We start from the raw sequence: 20,773 nt of genomic DNA on the forward strand, positions 1-20,773 counted from the left end.
CAAACAAGGAGATGAACATACCAGGCTTTACTTATTCCGCATGCAAGTTGTAACTGGCTGCTCTGTCCCTGGTCTGGTGAGAACTGTATGTTCTCACTGTGCCTGCCACTTCCTGTCCCCTATGCCCACATATATACACCACCCTGTGCATCTAATGACCATCCCCAAGTGTCCAAAATAATACTGCAAGACATATCTAGATAAAATAATGTAATATGCCAACAGTAGCTAGCCCAAAGATAAATGGCTCCTACATCCAGGTTGAAAAAAAGCAAATGCTAGATGCAATAGCTTTAAGGTGAGTCGAGCAAAGTATAAGATAGATGGAAACGGCAGGTTTCTGTACAGTGGGTGGTGGGTGCCTGGAACCATTGCTGTGGGTGGTGGTGGAAGCCGATGGTGAATGGCTCGAAGGGCCGAATGGCCAACTCCTGCACCTATTGACGATGTATCTATCTATGTACTAAAACTGTTTAGGGGGGAGGATAAGGGGGGGTTGAGGGGGATGGAGTGGGGGGGATAAGGGGATGGAGTGGGGGAGGGGAAGAAAGGGGGGGAGGATAAAGGGGGTTGAGGGGGAAGGGAGGGAGAGGAGGATAAGGGGGTTGAGGGGGAAGAAGGAGGGGAAGGGAGGGAGAGGGGAGGATAAGGGGGTTGAGAGGGAGGGAGGTTGAGGTGGATGGAGTGGGGGGGAGAGGGAAAGGCGGAAAGGCGGAGGAGAAAGGATAAGGGGGTTGAGTGGGGGGAAGAGGGAGGAGAAGGGGGGGGATGGAGTGGGGGAAGAGGAGAGGGAGGGAGGTTGAGAGGGGGAAGAGGAGAGGGAGGGAGGTTGAGAGGGGGAAGAGGAGAGGGAGGGAGGTTGAGGGGGGGGTGGAGTGGGGGAAGAGGAGAGGGAGGGAGGTTGAGAGGGGGGGTGGAGTGGGGGAAGAGGTGAGGGAGGGAGGATAAGGGGGGTAGAGTGGGGGAAAAGGGAAGGGGGGTTGAGGGAGGGAGGATAAGGGGGGGATGGAGTGGGGGAAGAGGAAAGGGAGGGAGGTTGAGGGGGGGGGTGGCGTAGGAAGAGGTGAGGGAGGATAAGGGGGGTGGAGTGGGGGAAAAGGGAAGGGGGGTTGAGGGAGGGAGGATAAGGGGGGATGGAGTGGGGGAAGAGGAGAGGGAGGGAGGTTGAGAGGGGGGTGGAGTAGGAAGAGGTGAGGGAGGGAGGGAGGATAAGGGGGGTGGAGTGGGGGAAAAGGGAAGGGGGGTTGAGGGGGGGAGGAGGGAGGATAAGGGGGTTGAGGGGGATGGAGTGTAGGAGGAGGTGGAGGAGGAGGAGAGGGTGCTGCACCAATGCAAGAGAGGCTTGGTCTAGTATATAACAATAAATCAACATTAAAAAGTTTAACAATGAACATTTATCAAATAAGATTGGAGATGAATATAAAGTTTCAGCCGGGCACGTTGGCCAGAGATGCTGGTGTGCCCGACCCGCTGAGTTACTCCAGCACTTTGTGTCTATCCTGGGTGCAAACCAGGGGGCACCTGCAGTTCCTTCCCAGACGGTCGCCTGCCTTCGACACCCCATTCATTACCTTGTCCCTGGCACCGCCCGCCCCCCCCCCCCAGCTGATTGGTTGCGTGCGGGGAGGAGGAGGGTGCCGATGACGTCGAGGACGACGACGATTGGATGGGAGAGCAGTCCGTCAGGTAGTCGGCGTGCCCGTGACGTCGCGTCGTCCCACGCGCGACGTAACGGCGTCGTCTCTCCTCCCTCCTCCTCCTCCTTCCTTTTGTGTTACGCCGCCTGCGATTGGCTGAGAGCGGCCGGGCTGGCCGAGGGCCCGATGAGAGGTGGGTGGTGATTGGCCGGGGCCTGGCGGGCGGGCGGGCGCCGCACGCGGGTGCGGACGCCACTTGTTGTTGTTGTTGTGAGGAGGCGGCGGCGGCGCCGACGACGGACCGACCGACCGAGAGCGGCTGCCTGAGGTAAAAAGAGAAGAAGAGAAAAGCCAGGCTCCTGTCGGCGTGAGTATGCCAAGCCGGGAGAGCAAGCAGGGGGCTTGGGTTTCCCTCCCTCCCCCCCCATGAGCTGAGGTAACCGGGAGCAGAGAGGCTCCGGAATGGACGCGGGCACTGTCTGAGCGTCTGACACCTGGGGGTGAGAAGGTGTGGGGAGAAGAGAGGAGAGGGAAGGTGTGGGGAGGGGGGAGGAGGAGGAGGATAGGTGTGGGGAGAAGAGAAGGTGGTGTGTAGGGAGGAGGGGGGGAAGGTGTGGGGAGATGAGGAGGGATAGGTGTGGGGAGAGGAGAGGAGGGGGGAAGGTGTGGGGAGAGGAGAAGGGAGGGGGGGGGGAAGGTGTGGGGAGAAGAGGGATAGGTGTGGGGAGAGAAGAGGAGGGGGGAAGGTTGGGGGAAGAGAGGAGGTGTGGGGAGAAGAGAGGAGGGGAGGATAGGTGTGGGGAGAAGATAAGGGGAGGGGAGAAGAGAGGGGAGAGGAGGTGTGGAGAGGAGGGGGGGAGGAGAGGGAGAAGGTGTGGGGAAGGTGTGGGGAGAAGAGAAGGGAGGGAAGAATGTGTGGGGGGAAGGGAAGGTGTGGGGAGATGAGGGATAGGTGTGGGGAGAGAAGAGGAAGGGGAGAAGGTGGGGGGAAAGAGAGGGGGAATGGTGTGGGGAGAAGAGAGGAGGTGTGGGGAGAAGAGAGGAGGTGTGGGGAGAAGACGAGGGGAGAAGGTGTGTGGAGCGGAGATGTGGGGAGAAGAGAGGAGGGGGGAGGTGGGAGGTGTGGGGAGAAGGGGAAAGGTGTGGGGTGAAGAGAAGGGGAGGAGAGAAGGTGTGGGGAGAAGAGAGGAGGGATAGATGTGGGGAGAGAAGAGGAGGGGGAAGGTGTGGGGAGGAGAGGGAGAAGGTGTGGGGAGAAGAGAAGGGAGGGAAGAAGGTGTGGGGAGAAGAGGGAATGGCGGTGCTGGCTGGAAGGACTGAATGGCCTACTCCTGCTCCTATTTTCTATGTTTCTAACCATACGCCTAGGGCTAATTCCCCTTCCCCTACCTCTCCACTGCACCCCTCACCCCTGCATCCCCTCCGCTAACACCCCTCACCCCTCCGCTATCTCTGCACCTCACCGCTATCTCTGAACCCCCTCTCCTGACGCTACACCATGACCCCATCTCCTATCTCCACCCCTTCTGCCCACTGAGTCCGTGCTGACCATCATTCTTCCCTCCACTAGATTAGACACAATTTACAGAAACCAATTGACCTACAAACCTGCATGTCTTTGGAATGTGGGATGAAAACAGAGCACCTGGAGAAAACCCACGCGTTCACAGGGAGAATGTACAGACACCGCCTGTCGTCACAATTGAACCCGGGTCTCTGGCGCTGTGATGCAGCAACTCTGCTACTGTGCCACCTTCGATCACCCATTCACACTAGTCTATGTCATCCTACTTTCACACTAGGGGCAATTTACAGAGGGGAAATTCAGATACAAATCCACACGTCTTTGGGATGTGGGAGGAAATTGGAGCACTTGGAGAGAACTCACGCGGACGAAGTGAGAATGTGCTAGCACAGGACAATAGACAGGAGTAGGCCATTCGGCCCTTCGAGCCAGCACCACCATTCAATGTGATCATGGTTGTTCATTCTCAATCAGTACCCCGTTCCTGCCTTCTCCCCATACCCCCTGACTCCACTATCCTTAAGAGCTCTATCTAGCTCTCTCTTGAATGCATTCAGAGAATTGGCCTCCACTGCCTTCTGAGGCAGAGAATTCCACAGATTTACAACTCTCTGACTGAAAATGTTTTTCCTCATCTCCGTTCTAAATGGCTTACCCCTTATTCTTAAACTGTGGCCCCTGGTTCTGGACTCCCCCAACATTGGGAACATGTTTCCTGCCTCTAAAATGTCCAACCCCTTAATCTTATATGTTTCAATAAGATCCCCTCTCATCCTTCTACATTCCAGTGTATACAAACCTAGTCGCTCCAGTCTTTCAACATACGACAGTCCCGCCATTCCGGGAATTAACCTAGTAAACCTACGCTGCACTCCCTCAATAGCAAGAATATCCTTCCTCAAATTTCCCCCAAGGTCAGGATCAAACCCGGGTGTCGGGCGTTGTGATGCCACTGCGCCCGTAAATATTGCAAGTGGTTCCATGTGGGAGAAATGCCCTTGGCTGAGGATTCTTTCCTGTTCCACACATTTTTACTGATCGCACATTGGTGCAGCAGTAGAGCTTCTGCCTTACTGTGCCAGACACCCGGGTTTGATCCTGTCTATTGGTGCTGTCTGTACTGAGTTTGTATATTCTCTCTGCGACCATGCGGCTTTTCTCCGAGTGCTCCGGTTTCGTCGCACATACCAAACGTGTGGGTTCCTAGTTTAATTGGATTCTGTAAAATCACCCCGAGTGTGTAGGGAGTGGATTAGAAAGTGGGATAACATAGAAGTGGTGTGAACGGGTGATCACTGGTCGGTGTGGACTTGTGGGGCATAGGGGCCTGTTTCCATGCTGTATCACTAAACTAAACATAATTCAACACAAGGGCTTTTCTCTTTGGTGCTCTACTAACTGTGTGCCACTGTGCTGCCCTATCTATTTTAAGTTACTTACTTGGTGTTTTACTCTACCAGAGATCTTGAGCTAATCTTAATTTTGCCCCTAGTGTGTGGGGAGTGGATGAGAAAATGGGATAACGTAGAACTAGTGTGAATTGGTGATTGATTGTCAGCGTGGACCTGGTGGGCTAAAAGGCCTGTTACAGTGATATAGTGTTGATTGATTTTTAGTGTAATCAATCAATTCCTGCTTTAAACCTTGTGTAAATTTGGGCAGTCTCTGCCAGACGCAGGAGATACTGTAATTTTATAATTCATGGCTGTGGTCCTTACAGTAGAGCGCACATTAACTGGTATCAAAGTGAATGCCCAGGAGTGAAGGAGATTCCAAAAAGTGTCCATCACGGGTACTGACTTCTTCACCGCCGAAGGGATCTATAGGAGATGCAGCCTCAAGAAGGCAGCCAGCATTATCACCACCCTGTCCACGCTCTCACGGGGTACTGATTGTGAATGATCAGCCATGATCACATTGAATGGCGGTGCTGGCTCGGAGGTCCGAATGGCCTACTCCTGCACCTATATTGTCTATTGTCTATTCATTCCTGTCAAAAGGGAAAAAAGTATTGGAGTCTGAAAACCATGACCTCCAGGTTCAAGAACAGCTTCTTCCCAACATCGTTCAGGCTCCTGAACACTGCACAACACAAACTAAACCATGATCTGTCTTGTTGCACCTCTGGACCAGGCCATATTTTGCAATAGTATTGGGGTTATTAAATTACTGAATTTTCTTTGTTATTTGCTATATTTGAGGCCGGTTTTACAGGCTCACAGGCCGGTTTTGCTGCTGCTAGTAAGAATTTCATTGTTCTGGAGTCGGTACATATGACAATTAAACACTATTGACTAGAATTTTCAAGGAAACATCGCTAAGTGGGTTTAAAAACAAATTAATACACTCTTCCTCCCCTGATGTCAGCTACAGGCTCTCTTGTTTGCTCACCGAATGCCAAACACCGAGTTGAAAGCAGATATTCTGCTTCTCATGTTTATAGTGTTTATTTTGCCTTTTACATCTTGACTGGCCATGTCAACGATCTGGAGGCCTGTGTGATCAACAGGTTGGACAGGAAGCATTGCCGGTGTTGTGCCAGCATCCTTGCTGGGAAAGCTTGTGCGTTGTTTGGACTGGTCACAAAGACTTCCTGCCAGCGCAAGTAAAGACATGCTGGTACCATAATGAAATCCAATAAATCTTGAAGTTTTGGTTCTTTGAGAGGTCTGTTTCCATACTAAAATGACGCACAGTGCTGGAGCAACTCAGCCGGTCAGACAGCATTTTTTGTTTCAAAGATACGGCATGGAAACAGGCCCTTCGGTCCACGCTGATCACCCATTCACATTAGATCTACGTTATCCCACTTTCGCATCCTACACACATTCAAGGCTATTTACAGAGGCCTATTAACCTACCAACCTGCACCTATGGAATGCAGGAGGAAACCGGAGCACCTGGAGAAAAGCCATTCGGTCACGGAGAAGGTACAAACTCCGTACAGGCAGCTCTTATTGTCGGGATCGAACCCGGGTCTCTGGCGCTGTAAGGCAGCAGCTCTACCGCAGTTCTGTCATCTCTGGAGAACTTGGATAGGTGACAATCTATGTTCTCCAGAGATGCTGCCTGGCCAGCTGAGTTATTCCAGCACTTTGTCTTTTTTTTTTGTAGCATTTGTAGAATTGGATGTCCCAATACTCTTGAATTGAGTAACGTCGACCATCAATCACCCATTCACACAAGTTCTATGTTATCCCATTTTCTCACCCACTTGCTACACACTAGAGGAGAGGCCAATTAACATACAAATCCTTGCATGTAAAGTTCACGGTGTGACCTGTTATTATTTGGGATGTCATGTGCAGAGGCTGTGTTAGTGGAACAGTACAGAAACGGGCCCTCGGTCCCACAATGTTTGTGCCGAACACGATGAACTGGTTCTCATCTGCCTGCACATAATCCATATCCCTCTATTCCCTGCACTTCCATGTACCTATCTAAAAGCCCATTAAAAGTCACGATCATATCTGCATCCCTGACAATGTGTTCCAGGCCCCCACCACTCTGTGCTTTTTTTTTTTTTTAATTGCCCCGCAAATCTCTAGACTTCTGGGAGATGCCAAGAATACTGGAAACTTGTTTCCTTCAAAACTCTTATTAACAGAAAGCTTACATCAATTTGCTGTGAGAACATAGAACAGTACAGCACCCCAGACCGCTGAACATTGACTTCTCCCACTTCAGATAGTCCTTGCTTTCCCTCTCTTTCCCCTCCCCCTTCCCAGTTCTCCCACAAGTCTTCCTGTCTCCGACTGCATTCTATCTTCGTCCCGCCCCCTCCCCTTGACATCAGTCTGAAGAAGGGTCTCGACCCGAAACGTCACCCATTCCTTCTCTCCCGAGATGCTGCCTGACCCGCTGAGTTACTCCAGCATTTTGTGTCTACCTTCGATTTAAACCTGCATCTGCAGTTTTTTCTCTTACAAGAATGTGCCCTTCAGCCCACAATGTTTGTGCTGAACGTGATGAAATTGATTTTGTCTGTCTGTACCTGATTCATATCCCTCTATTCCTTGCACTTCCATGTGCCTATCTAAACACCTCTTAAACGCCACTATTTATATCTGCCTCCACCATCACCCAGGGCAGTGCATTCCAGGCCTCCACCACACTCTGAGTAAATAAAAAAAACTCCTCCATTAAACTTTTGCCCTGTCACCTTATAGCTATGCCCTCTAGTGTTAGACGTTTCGACTCTGGGGGAAAAATCTTCTGATTATGTACCCCGTCTATGCCTCTCATAATTTTATATATGTCTATCAAGTCTCCCCTCTATACAGAGTTTGCATATTCTCCTGTGACCCTGTGGGTTTTCTCTGGGTGCTCTGGTTTCCTCCCACAGTCCAAAGACCTGCGGGTTTATAGGTTAATTGGCTTTTGTAAATTGTCCTTTGTGTGTAGGATAGAACTAGTGTGAATGGATAAACAGGTAATGGATAAACAAATGATCTCGTGTTGGCGTGGACGCGGTGGGCCGAAAGGCCTGCTTCCACGCTGTATCTCGAAGCTAGACTAATGCTCTTTCTAGTTGTCTCCAGATGAAAGCTACCTTTTACCAATTATTGTTGTTTCCTGAGAATCTGGTTGCAATTAATTGCAGAATGTCTGGTAGAAGAAGTGTTGCCTTAGTTATTATCCGCTTTGATGCAAACGGTTGTTGGGGTGACCTAAACTTCTCAGCTACTGCACCAGAAGGAAAATTACTCATTATCAAAGTCATAGGTTTAAAGTTGCTTGGCTCATTTGCTCTTATCTCTCACAATCTAGTTGGCACTCTAGGGTGGTGAGAACATGCCGTCAGAGAGAGTTGAGACAAACCTGAGACACCAGGCTTCTTCTCCAAACGAGAGTTTGGAGAGTCAAGATTGTTTAATTATCATATGTGCCAATACCAAAACAATACAATCCTTACTTGCAGAATCATAACAGACCTGTAACACAATGCACACAGTACATAATGGGGAAAAAACATGCAGTCCTTGGTGCAACCAAAGATGGTCCACAGAAAAAAGTGCTGAAGTAAAAGCAGTTTAATTTTTTTTTTTAAGTGCTGAAGTAACTCAGCGTTCCGTCTGAAGAAAGCTCCTGATCCGAAACGTCGCCTGTCATTTTCCACCAGAGATGCTGCCTGACCCACTGAGTAACTCCAGCACTTTGTGTTATCTAATGGGGCCAGGCAGCGTCTCTGGAGAACATGGACAAATTACATTGCGGGTCGGACTCAAAACGTGATGTATCTATATTCTCCAGGGATGCTGCCTGACTTGCTCAGTTACTCCAAACTTTGTGACTTTTATGAGGTGAATATAATTGTGTACGGAGGGTTGTTATAATCTGGAATCTGTTTTAGAGGGTAGTGAAATCAGATTCTTTCTAAAGACTTATTGGACAACATTGGCAGTGAAGTAGATGTAGGGATGTTGGGAATTGGAGTGAGAAAGCAGTGTAGGGTTAGTTGTGAGAAAAAAAAGACAGTGCTGGAGTAACTCGGCAGGTCAGGCAGCATCTCTGGAGAACATCTCTGGATAGTGCAACCCAGGTAGTTCTGGATAGGTGATGTCTTGGATTGGAAGCCGCCTTCAAACTGCACAGTGGAGCAGTGGTAGAGTTGCTGCCTCACAGCGCCAGAGTCTAGGTTTGTTCCTGACTATGGGTGCTGTCTGTGTGTGGAGTTTGCATCTTCTCCCTTTGACTGCGTGGGTTTCCTCCGGGTGCTCTGGTTTCCTCCCACGTTCCAAAGACGTGCAGGTTTGTAGGTTAACTGGTCTCTGTAAATTGCCCTTCGTGTGTAGGGAGTGGATAAAAAAAAGTGAGATAACATAGAACTAGTGCAAATGGATGGACGAGTGGACTCGGTGGACCGAAGTGCCTGTTTCTAGGCTTTATCTCTAAAAGAAATTGGTTAGTTGTCGTGCTCCTTTGCAAAGAATTTTTAACCGGGTCATTGATGGTTTAAAGTTCTGAGATATATAGAATTGCTGTAGAAACATAAATTGTTTTAAACACACTCCTGTGAATGCATTTTATTAACCTGCCCCTTGTGGCCTGGAGGTTATGTGCACAGCATGTTCCCATACTACTATCAGGTCAGTGTTTAGTCTGGTTCCCAAATGTGTGGAAGAGAAGAGCGTTGTTGCATATCTCCAGCAACGGACACGACTGTGGAGCTTGTGAAAATTGGATATCTGTTGGTCTGGCTTTCCTTAAAGTGAACAAAAAGTAGTCAGCTTTGACTTTTCCTGCCGTATGCTGATGGAAGGTAATGGTGTCTGTGCTGGAGGGGATCTGTCTGTCCATTTTATGGGTGTCAAATTAAACTTGTCTCTCCCTGAATCTGGAGTACTGGACGTTAAGATTCCTGATCACCGAAGCACTGGTTCAAGGCTAGCAGGGTCCACAGACAAGACACGGCTTTATCCTTATTGAAGAAATTAGCTGCAGAGTGAAATTGATTTAAATGAAGGAGAGAACCAGCATTGCACTTTTAAATAATATTTTCAATACAAGACTCAGTTTTTCAGCAGACACAAGCAGCTGCCTTATTGAGAAATTTTATCAGGGAGAAATTTACATTTTTGTCCTTATGTTTTGTCTGGTGTATATTCTAATGAACTATAATTAACTGCAGATCGTATTTCTTTGCGCGGTTTCAAAAAAGGCAACGGGGAGTGGCGCTGACAGAACCAGTAATTATACTCACTGTAAATTGAGGTAGTGACTGACTCTGATCTGCCTCCTGTATCCAGGTATTTTTCTGAAGCGGGCCATTGATGTCAGCTTCTTGGCAGGCTGGAAATGTTCATTGGCAGCTTTGATTTTAACTGTTATTTATGATGATAGTGATGATACGATTATTTAGAAACCAGGAACTGCAGATGCTGGTCTACAAAAAAAGAGAGACAATACTGGCATAACTCAGCAGGTCAGGCCTGGAGATCATGGATAGGTGACCTTTTGGGTGTGAAGTAGGGTCCTGGCCCTATCCATGTTCATATGAAGTAGGGTCCTATCCCTATCCATATCCTGGCCCTATCAGCATGCTGCCTGACCAGCTGAGTTACTCCAGTACTTTGTGTCATGATACGATTATGGTTCTCTTGTGTCACTTATCAGGGGAAAGCTCATAGAAGTATACAAAAACCATGTGAGGCGCAAATAATGTAGCCAATCAGAACCTTTTTTCCCTAGGGTAAAGCTTTAAGGTGAGAGGGGCAAAGGACATAGGTTCTAGGTGAGAGGGGGAAGATTTAATAGGAACCTGAGGGGCAACTTTTTTTTGCACAAAGGATGGTAGGTATATGGGGCATATATGAGAAAATACTGGTAGTTGAGGCAGGTACTATCATGATGCTTAAAAAAGATTTGGTCCTAGACTCTCTCACTGCTGGAATACATCCTCTCTGCATTCACTCTATCTGGGCCTTTCATTATTTAGGTGGTGCTTGATGGCTGTTTGATGTCTGGTGTAGACCTCATTGGTTGTTTACAGGACGTATCTCCGTCTCTTTGCTCCGAGGATTATGTCCGGATGTGTTTCTTGTCTCTGAATGTTCCAGACAGACACACTCACTCACTCTCCTCTCTCTCTCTCTGCCTCTCACACACACACACACACACACACGCAGACACACACACGCAGACGCACACATACACGCAGACACACACACACACAGACGCACACACAGGCAGACACGCACACACAGACACACACGCACACACACAGTTTGTTGACAAAATGCTAGAAATGTAGATTATTATTTTATTTTTCTTGCCTCCCTTCAATTAAGGACTTTACCAGTACTCCGCTGTGATTCATACTTCAGTTATTTAAAATATTTTAACTGATGTGATACACAAGGGCAGTAATTGTATCAAGTGTCACGTTGATTCCAAACTCTGAATGAAATCTCTGCTTACTCACACTTGGTAAAATACAATGAGCGGGGATTGCTTATGGCCCGGAGGCGACGGTTGCTAATGTAAATTCTTATTTTTACTTTTTTATTGCAAAATTGTTAAGCTTCAATGAGATAGGAAAGATTTAGAGGGAAAAAAAGACAAAATGCTGGAGTAACACAGCGGTTCAGGCAACATCGATGGAGAACATGAATAGGCAACGTTTTGGGTCAGGTTCCTCTGCAGACCCGAAACGTCACCTATCCTTGTTCTCCAAAGATGCTGCTTGACCCTCTGAGTTGCTCTAGCACTTTTGTTTGTAAGCCAGCATCTGCAGTTCCTTCTATCTCAAGGTTTAGAGACATATGGGCCAAAAGTGGGTGAATCGGACTAGCTTAGATGGGGCATCTTGGTACGCATGTATGAGTTGGATTGTAAGGCCTGTTTCTCTGCTGTATGACTTTATGACCTCAAATTTTTGGCATTTGTTTCCCTGATGTAGTCATGCACCTCAATTTTCATAAGAACAACCAATCTTAAATCTCAATAAAATAAGCATTGAAAAAATGCAGACAGATCTTATTTGGCTGTGCCTTTGAAGTTTCCAACGTCATATAAATGAGGTCTGCCGCCACACAGCTTTAATGACCAGGTTTCGAATCTGACCTCAGGAACTGTTGTGTGAAATCTGCATGTTCTCCCTGTGACCAACTCCTCAACTTAAAAAATTGAGGAGATTCAGTATTTATTCACAAAATGCTGGAGTAACTCAGCAGGTCAGGCAGCATCTCAGGAGAGAAGGAATGGGTGACGCTTCGGGTCGACCTGAAGCATTTTGTGAATAAATACCTTCGATTTGTACCAGCATCTGCAGTTATTTTCTTATATTACGAGGAGATTCAGTATGTTGACAAATACTCTCTTGAACTTGTACGGGTTTAGGGTAGGGAGCATATTGAGTAGTTGCATTGTGACCTGGTTCGGCAGGACCAGTGCCCATGAACGAAGGAGATTGTAAAGAGAAAATGGTGGACACTCATGGGTCCATCATGGGTACTGACCTCCCCACCAGCGAAGGGATCTACAGGACGCGCTGCCTCAACAAGGCAGCCAGCATCAGCAGGGCGGCACGATGGCGCAGTGGTAGAGTTACTGCCTTACAGCGAATGCAGCGTCGGAGACACGGGTTCCATCCCGACTACGGGTGCTGTCTGTTCGGAGTTTGTACGCTCTCCCCGTGACCTGCGTGGGTTTTCTCCGAGATCTTCTGTTTCCTCCCACACTCCAAAGACGTGCAGGTATATCGGTTAATTGGCGTGGTAAATGTAAAAATTGTCCCTAGTGCATATAGGTATAGTGTTAATGTGCGGGGATCGCTGGTTGGCGCGGACCCAGTGGGCCGAAAGGGCCTGTTTCCGCGCTGTATCTCTAAACTAAACTAAACTAAAATTGACAGGCCTGTGAACACAATGCGTACAGATAATCTATAAAAAATCAAATTCAATAAATGAATAATGCAAAAAGCTTGAAGCTTGGGATAATAAATAAGTGTATGAAGGACGGGGGAAATATGGCTACAGGCTTAAAGCAGCCGATTTACTGGGAAAATGTGCAAATCGAAAATAGGTTGATTATTTTATCATCTTTTCAGCAATGTTATCTGAAATCAAGAATATTAATCCTTAAGAAATGCAAAGAACTGCAGATGATGGTTTACAAACAAAAACACTATGCTGGAGTAACTCAGCAGGTCAGGCAGCATCACTGGAGAACATGGATAGGTGACATTTCAGGTCAGGATCCTTCCCGAAACATTACTTTTCCATGTTCTCCAGAGATGCTGCCTGATCTTCTGAGTTACTCTTGCACTTTGTCTCTCTGTTTTTAAGATTAATCTTTCCTTTTGTGTAAACAATACTCTGGGATTCTGTCCAATGACAGAAGCCCCGTTGCGGAGTTAAATTGATCCGTTGTTGATATGAAACATCTGTTGAGAACTAGACCAAGTGGACCCGTTGGGCCCAAACCTTTCCTGCATTGGTGCAGCACCCTCCCCTCCCCCCTACCCCCTCCTCCCATCCCCCCTCCTGGCCTCCCCACTCCCTCCCTCCCCCCTTTCCCCATCTCCACCACCCGCTCACCTCCCCCCCCACTCCATCCCCCTCAACCCCCCTTATCCTCCTCCCTCCCTCCCTCCCTCCCTCCCTAAGAGATAGATTTAAACTTTAAAATGTGAACAACTTAAAAAATATAACAACGATTTCAATGAAACTTCTTCCATTAGCACCAAAGGGACGACGGTGACTAAGGTGGGCCTAAAATTGTCGCGCTATCGTGTACCGTTTTGGCTATAGTTCAGGAACAAACAAACAAACAAGAGTTTTAGTATATAAATAGTTACCCAGTAAAATAGTAAGCACCAATAAACATATCAAGAAAAAGCATTTCAACATGGCCAAGAGAGGCTGGAGATTGTCTTTGCTCCCAGAAATTGATACAGGGACAAACAAAAGAGAGACATTGTGATTTGTGATTTTTTCCTCTCTGAGCCATTGTCTGGATGATTTCAGTCTGGGCCATGTCAAGTGCCAGGAGGCCAGACTTGGCCCAGTGTGCAAATTGAGTTTGGCACCTCTGCTGTAGACACTGCGTCTGCTGCATTCTTTTTATCTATTCAATCGGACACTGCTTCAAAAATTTATTACATTTATCAGGAATGACTTCAGCTGGCAGAGATCTCTGCTGGCTGACTTGCAGTTGTGACTGACGCGTACGGTCTTAAAGTGCGCCCTACTAAATGGATTATGTAGTGAAATGGATGGTAATGCAAAACATCAAGGGGTGTGCACAGAGATCCTGAGGAAAGCACTTCAGTAGATGCCAGTCATTTGCTTTCAACCGCTATTTTTATTTAAAAAGGAGAGAATGGATTCACTGTAGCCTTTAGAGAGGAGCGAGGCAGCGTCTAGACGGGGATAAATCCGTCGGTTTTATGCACACGCTTTGATGCCTTACACTTTTAATGAACTGTAGTCTACCTAGGGTGAGGAGAATTTGCGCATTTTAATCGAATCCTTGATGGAGAGGGATTTCTCTCAAGCTTTGGCTGATTTTTATTCTTGCTTCTTACTGTGGATTGGTGCAGGTGTGGTTTCTTTGGTGTGGTCTGGAGATTCGGTGCAGATATGTTTGCATTAGGTCTGATTGTGGTGGGTTGCTGCAGATGTGGTAGGATGAGGCAGACATGGCTGCATTTGGTCTAGACGGGGTGGGACGAGGCAGACATGGCTGCATTTGGTCTAGACGGGGCGGGAAGAGGCAGACATGGCTGCATTTGGTCTAGACGGGGTGGGACGAGGCGGACATGGCTGCATTTGGTCTAGACGGGGTGGGATGAGGCGGACATGGCTGCATTTGGTCTAGACGGGGTGGGATGAGGCAGACATGGCTGCATTTGGTCTAGACAGGATGGGATGAGGCAGACCTGACTGGATTTGATCGAGACATGTGTAGGAAGGAACTGCAGATGATGGTTTAAAGGGAAGATAGACACAAAAAGCTGGAGTAACTCAGCGGGACAGGTCTGGATTTGGTCTAGACAGGGTGGGATGCTCCCGAAAAGTCACCCATTCCTTCTCTCCAGAAGTGCTGCCTCTCCCATCCAGCGTTTTGTGTCTAGACATGATTAGATGAGGCAGAGGGGCTAATTTGTTCTAGACGTGGTAGGTTGCTACAGACATGGCTACATTTGATCTTGCCAGTGGAATCCGTACAGACCTCACTGGCTGTGGTGTGGCGGTTCTGATACAGCTGTATTTGGTCCAGTCATGGTGAGACAAGGCAGACTTGACTGCATTTGGACTGGCCATAGTGGGACGCGGCTGCACCTGACCATGTGTAGACCTGGTAGATTGTTACAGATACGGCTGCGTCTGGTCTGGACATGGTGGGGTGCTGCAGATGTGGCTACATTTGATCTTGCCAGTGGAATCAGTGCAGACATCAAGGGTTGTGGTGTGTGTCGGTACAGATGTGGATGCATTTGGTCTAGACATGGCAGGATGAGGCAGACGTGGCTGCGTTTGGTCTAGACATGGTGGGTTGTTACAGACATGGCTATATTTGTTCCTGCCAATGGAATCAGTACAGACATCACTGGTTGTGGGTTAGGGTTAGGTCGGTACAGATGAGGCAGCATTTGGTCCAGTCACGCTGAAACGATACAGACGTGGCTGCGTTTGGTCTAGATGCGATGGGACAACGTAGACGGCGGCATTTGGTCCAGATATGATGAGATGACACAGAGATGTGGTGGGTCGGTACACGTGATTACATTCGGTCCATTCGTGGGAATCGACGCGACTGGGCTGCGCTTTGCCTGGTTGGATGGTGTAAGCAGAAACAAGGCACTGCAGATGCTCGTTTATAAGAAAAGACTGAGTGCCGGAGTAACTCAGTGTGTCAGGCAGGATCCCTGGAGAACGTTTCGGGTCAGGACCCTTCTTCAGACTGAGGACTCGAGAATGGTCTTGCTCCAAAAAGTCACCTATCCATGTTCTCCAGAGATGCTGCTTGACCCGCTGAGTTACTCCAGCACTCTGTGTCTGGGTTTGTCTGTGCTCTGTACGGTTAGATTGGCTGCATTCTACGAATATAAATCTAGACAGAGGAGTATGCGGCACCTGAAGTCTGAAGAAGTCTGAAGAAGGGTCTCGACCCGAAAGAGTCTGAAGAAGGGTCTCGACCTGAAACGTCACCCATTCCTTCTCTCCAGAGATGCTGCATGACCCGCTGAGTTACTCCAGCTTTTTGTGTCTCCCATCGATTTTAACCAACATCTGCAGTATTTTTCCTAACCTCCAACTGGCTCCAGTATTCAATTCTGATCCTCTGACTCAACTTCCTTTTCCTGCTAATCTTTCTCATACTTTAGCTTTTTGGACATAAACAATCAATCTTATTCTGAAATGAGCTGAGTGACTAAGCATCCATAGCTTTCTGGAGCAGAGAAAGTCAAAGACTTTAAAATTTCCTGGTGTCTCCTAGCGCCTTAGGGTAATATATTGTTCAGATCAGGTAAAGTTGGTTCACATCCTTCCCCAAAGAACATCAGTGAAGACAAACCAGTGGCTTCATTATCTTTACTAATAGCTTTATTTTCACAAGTTAGTTAACAACTGCTCGTGAATTGCAATGAAGTTAGTTATGAAGCACCCGCTGAATTGTCTTGGGTGAGAGGAAAAAGATTTAATAGGGCTACTTTTCCACACAGAGGGTGTGTGTACATCGAATGAGCTGCCAGAGGAGGTAGTTGAGTCAGGTACTATCCCAACGGGATACTGACCCAAAGGGCGGTACGGTGGCGCAGCGGTAGAGTTGCTGCCTTACAGCGAATGCAGCGCCGGAGACTCGGGTTCGATCCTGACTACGGACGCCGTCTGTACGGAGTTTGTACGTTCTCCCCGTGACCTGCGTGGGTTTCTCCGAGATCTTCGGTTTCCTCCCACACTCCAAAGACGTACAGGTACGTAGGTTAATTGACTGGGTAATATGTAAAAATTGTCTCTAGTGTGTGTAGGATAGTGTTAATGTGCGGGGATCGCTGGGCGGCGCGGACTCGGTGGGCCAAAGGGCCTGTTTCTGCGCTGTATCTCTAAATCTAAAAAAAAAAATCTAAAAATCTAAAAACATCTAAGGGACATTTGGACAGGTACGTGGATAGTAACTCAGCAGGCCAGGCAGCATCCCTGGAGAACGTGACTGCCGACATTTTGGGTTGGGACCCTTCAGACCATTTTAGTTTAGTTAGAGATACGGAATAGAAACAGGCCCTCGACATCGATCACTCGACCATGTTAGTTCTATGTAATCCCACTTTCACGTCGACAACTTCCACACCAAGGGTAATTTCAGATGTCAGTTAACTTACAAACCTGCATGGCCTTTGGATGGGGGGGGATGGGGAGATGGGGATGACCCAGAGTAAACCCATGCAGTCACAGGGAGAATGTGCATACTCCACACAGACATTACCCAAGGACAGGATCGAACCATGGTGCCGTGAGGCAGCAGCTCTACCAGATCGCCACTCTGCTGCCCTTTTATTATTTGCTTATTTCACTTGCGGCTTTGCTTTTTGTGAGTCAGCATTCCCAGATCCCTCTGTGTACTCGAATGTAGCTGTTTGTTTTTCAGATATTTATTCTTCCTACCAAAGTGAATAGCTACACATTTCCCCACATCTTGCTTGCCTAATGTGTCTGCTTCCCATTTGCAGACTCTTTATGCTGCCTTCACAGCCAGCTTTTCTCCAGTGATCCGCTAAGTTACTCCAACATTTTGTGCCTATCCTTTATATATTATAGTAAAACTTGGATGAGAAAACAGTTAGTGTATCCAATTCATTCAGATGCATTGTGAATTGCTTTGCAGCTAGCATTAATCCTAGTCTTAGACTAGTAGTAATAGGCTTGTAAATCGAGATTCATGGAGTTATACAGAACCGAAACAGGCCTTTTGGCCCAACTTATCCGTGCCAACCAAGGTACTCAAATCCTATTTGCCTGTGTTAAAACTTGCTATTACACTATCCATGTACCTGTCCAAATGTCTTTTAAATATTGTAGTTATGCACACTTCTATACCTCCTCTGGCAGCTCGTTCCATGCACTCAACACCCTCTGTGGAAAAACGTATCCTTCGTATTTCCTTTAAATCTTTACCGTATCACCCTTAATGTATGCCCTCTAGTTTTATACTCCCCTACCCTGGGATAAAGACTGACTATCTACCCTACCTGTGCCCCTCATCTATCTATATACTAAAATTCTCTTTGTTTGTTTGTTCCTGAACTACAGCCAAAACGGTACACGATAGCGTGACAATTTTAGGCCCACCTTACTCACCGTCGTCCCTTTGGTGCTAATGGAAGAAGTTTCATTGAAATCGGTGTTATATTTTTTAAGTTATTCACATTCTAAAGTTTAAGTCTATCTCCTAGGGAGGGAGGGGGGGGGGGGAGGAGGGAGGATAAGGGGGGTTGATGGCGATGGAAGGAGGGGGGAGGGTAGGGGTGGGGGGTTTGAGAGGGTGCTGCACCAAAGCAGGAGAGGTTTGGGCCCAACAGGTCCACTTGGTCTAGTACCTTTATAAAACTCAGTAAGCTGCCTTTAATTAAGGGCAATCAGCCCCAACCATAAGACATAGGAGCAGAATTAGGCCGTTCGGCCCATCGTCCATCCCACCATTCAGTCATGGCTGATCTATTTTTACCTGTCAATAGTTCAATGATGCCCTCAACCTCATTCTCCGACCTTTCCCCCTGTAACCTTTGACAAGCTATCCAATCTCTCCTTATAATTCGAGTCATCCTGTGCTGCCAACATCCTTGTGAATCTTTTCTGCGTCCTCTCATCCTTCCGATGTATTGAGGCATCAGCTCGACAGCCTGTGTTATCCCCAGCTGCCCGTTGAACCACTCTACACTAATCCCACTTACCCACACTAGAGGTCACAATCTTTTAGGCCGTGGCGATTCTTGTCTAATATTTATCCAGATACTTCTTAAATGTCACAAGATTATCTGCCTCCACCACCTCTTTTAAGCAGTGCACATTAGGCCGTGACCATCCATGGTGTGAAATATTGTCCCTTCAGGTTCCCTTTAAACCTATTGCATCTACTATTTTTTTTCTCTTCATTATCTACCTCATTCAGTGTTGTTTGTTGCTTTGTATAGCCTGGTTAAGGTGAGTCAGTGGGTATTGTGGTTGCTTTGTCCGTCAGTCGTGGGATTTGCAGATCATATTCCCCCTTGTCCATCCTTCTGTGCCTTTTAAACTCGTGTAAGTTTGCTCCTAAATAATTCCGAAGGTGCAGAGTTACTGGTGTCTCGTAGCCGGAGATGTTTACCGTAGTATTTTCAATAAGCCGGATATTGAAGATATTCCATTGGCAAGAGTTATTCTCTTTCATCTGAGCTATTGTCATAACAGTTCAAGACAAGAGACACAAAATGCTGGAGTAATTCAGCAGGACAGGCAGCATTTCTGGAGAGAAGGAATGGGTGACGTTTTGGGTTGAGACCCCTCTTCAATGTTACATGTTGCACTAAATGTTCTTCCCTTTATCTGTGCACTGTAGACAGCTTGATTGTATTAATGTTTACTCTGATAGCGCACAAAGGGCGGCACGGTGGCGCAGCGGTAGAGTTGCTGTCTTAAAGCACTTGCAGCGCCGGAGACCCGAGTTCGATCCCGACTTGCTGCCTGTCCCACTGAGTTACCCCAGCATTTTGTGTCTACCTGCGTAGGAAAGTGTTAATGTGCTGACTTGGAGGGCCTGTTTTCACGCTGTATCTCTTAACTAAAACCAAAAAAACAGAAGCTTTTCACTGTCCCTCAGTGCACTCGACAATACTAAACTAAAATAGAACTAAGACACAAATTGCTAAAGTAACTCAGCAGGTCAGGCAGCATCTCTGGAGAACACGGATAGCTGACCTTTTCAGTTGGGGCCCTTCTGCGGATATCAGATATTCGGTCAAAGTGCTGGTCCAGTCAACCCCTGGCTTTTTCCAAAAAACATACAGCTCAATGGCCAGTGAAGTCACCATAGCCAGGGGCATTGTAGAGTGCAGCCTGCAATTTTTTTTTTTGTGTGGGTCTAGTGATGGTGTGAGTGCAATCTTGCAGGGAGATCAGTTTATCTGCATTTTCCTGTTGAGGGTGTTATAGATTGCTGTGGTTAAATACTAATAATCTTGTATAGGATGTACTCAAGCATGATAATTGACCTACATTCTCCTTGTGTGCACCTCATTCTGCCATCATGCGTGTAAAAACAAAGCCAAATCAATCAAGAGATTTTTATTTCATGAGCTGCCCTGCCAAAAGAGTAGCCATTTTGGTTCCATCCAAATTTTAACTGCTTTGCCCAGAGCACTTGGCTCCTTGTTTTCCCAACATTGAACTCCTTATCGAAGTTGGGCATTGTGTGCCTGAGCTTGTTCATCAAGATGCAAGGAGAGAGCATGAGAAAGGGAGGAGCCAGCGCTGCCGTCGCAGCTGCGGCTTGCCTGCAGTCCGTCTGTCTTTTGTGTTTTTTGTTGTTTTTGTCTCAATTGTAGTGTTAATATGATGTAGTGTTGTATGTTATGTTTTGGGGGGGGGGGGGGGTGGGAGGGAACGGGAACTGTAACTGTAACATTCTCTCTCCAGAACGGAGACGTGACCTTTGTTCTGTGCCGTGTCTCCGTTCCCGTTGCGGCCTACCACCGGCCATGCACCTGGGACCACCTGGGTCTCTGGTTCGCAGAGCCCGCGGTCCGGACTCACCACCTGCGGCGCTGGCTGCCTGCGAATGCTGCGGGAACGGCTGCGACTCGTCTCCGGAGGCTCCGGCGCGGGCCGCGTGGACGTCGGAAGCCCGCAGGCCCCTGGATGGGGGCCGACATCGGGAGCTCCGGCAGCGGCAGAGGCAACGTGTTCGCCCGCCCCGAATCGCGGGGCTTGGGTCGGCCCGCCACGGACCTTTCACCATCCGGCGCGGCCTGAAATAGGCCGCGGGATTTTTTTTCACCGCCCAGCGGGGGCTTCAATATCGGGAGCCCCGACCGCCCCGACGTGGCAACTCCAACAGCCTGACCGCGGGACAAGACGGCAGGGAAGAGAAAAAGACATTCTGGCCTTCCATCACAGTGAGGAGGGACTGG

General features: G+C 47.9%; 1 protein-coding gene across 3 annotated transcripts in view; it reads left to right on the forward strand.

Moving 5' to 3' along the window:
- The first annotated feature begins 1,875 nt into the window (after positions 1–1,875).
- smad10a (SMAD family member 10a) overlaps positions 1,876–20,773 on the forward strand; it is an 84,690-nt gene continuing 65,792 nt past the window's right edge. For all 3 annotated transcript variants that reach the window (XM_078432040.1, XM_078432043.1, XM_078432042.1), the window contains exon 1: positions 1,876–2,004. The gene's annotated coding sequence lies outside the window, so the exon portion shown is untranslated. The remainder of the gene's footprint in view (positions 2,005–20,773) is intronic.

This window comes from Rhinoraja longicauda, chromosome 44, assembly GCF_053455715.1.
Source record: "Rhinoraja longicauda isolate Sanriku21f chromosome 44, sRhiLon1.1, whole genome shotgun sequence".
Classification (NCBI taxonomy): Eukaryota; Metazoa; Chordata; class Chondrichthyes; order Rajiformes; family Arhynchobatidae; genus Rhinoraja; species Rhinoraja longicauda.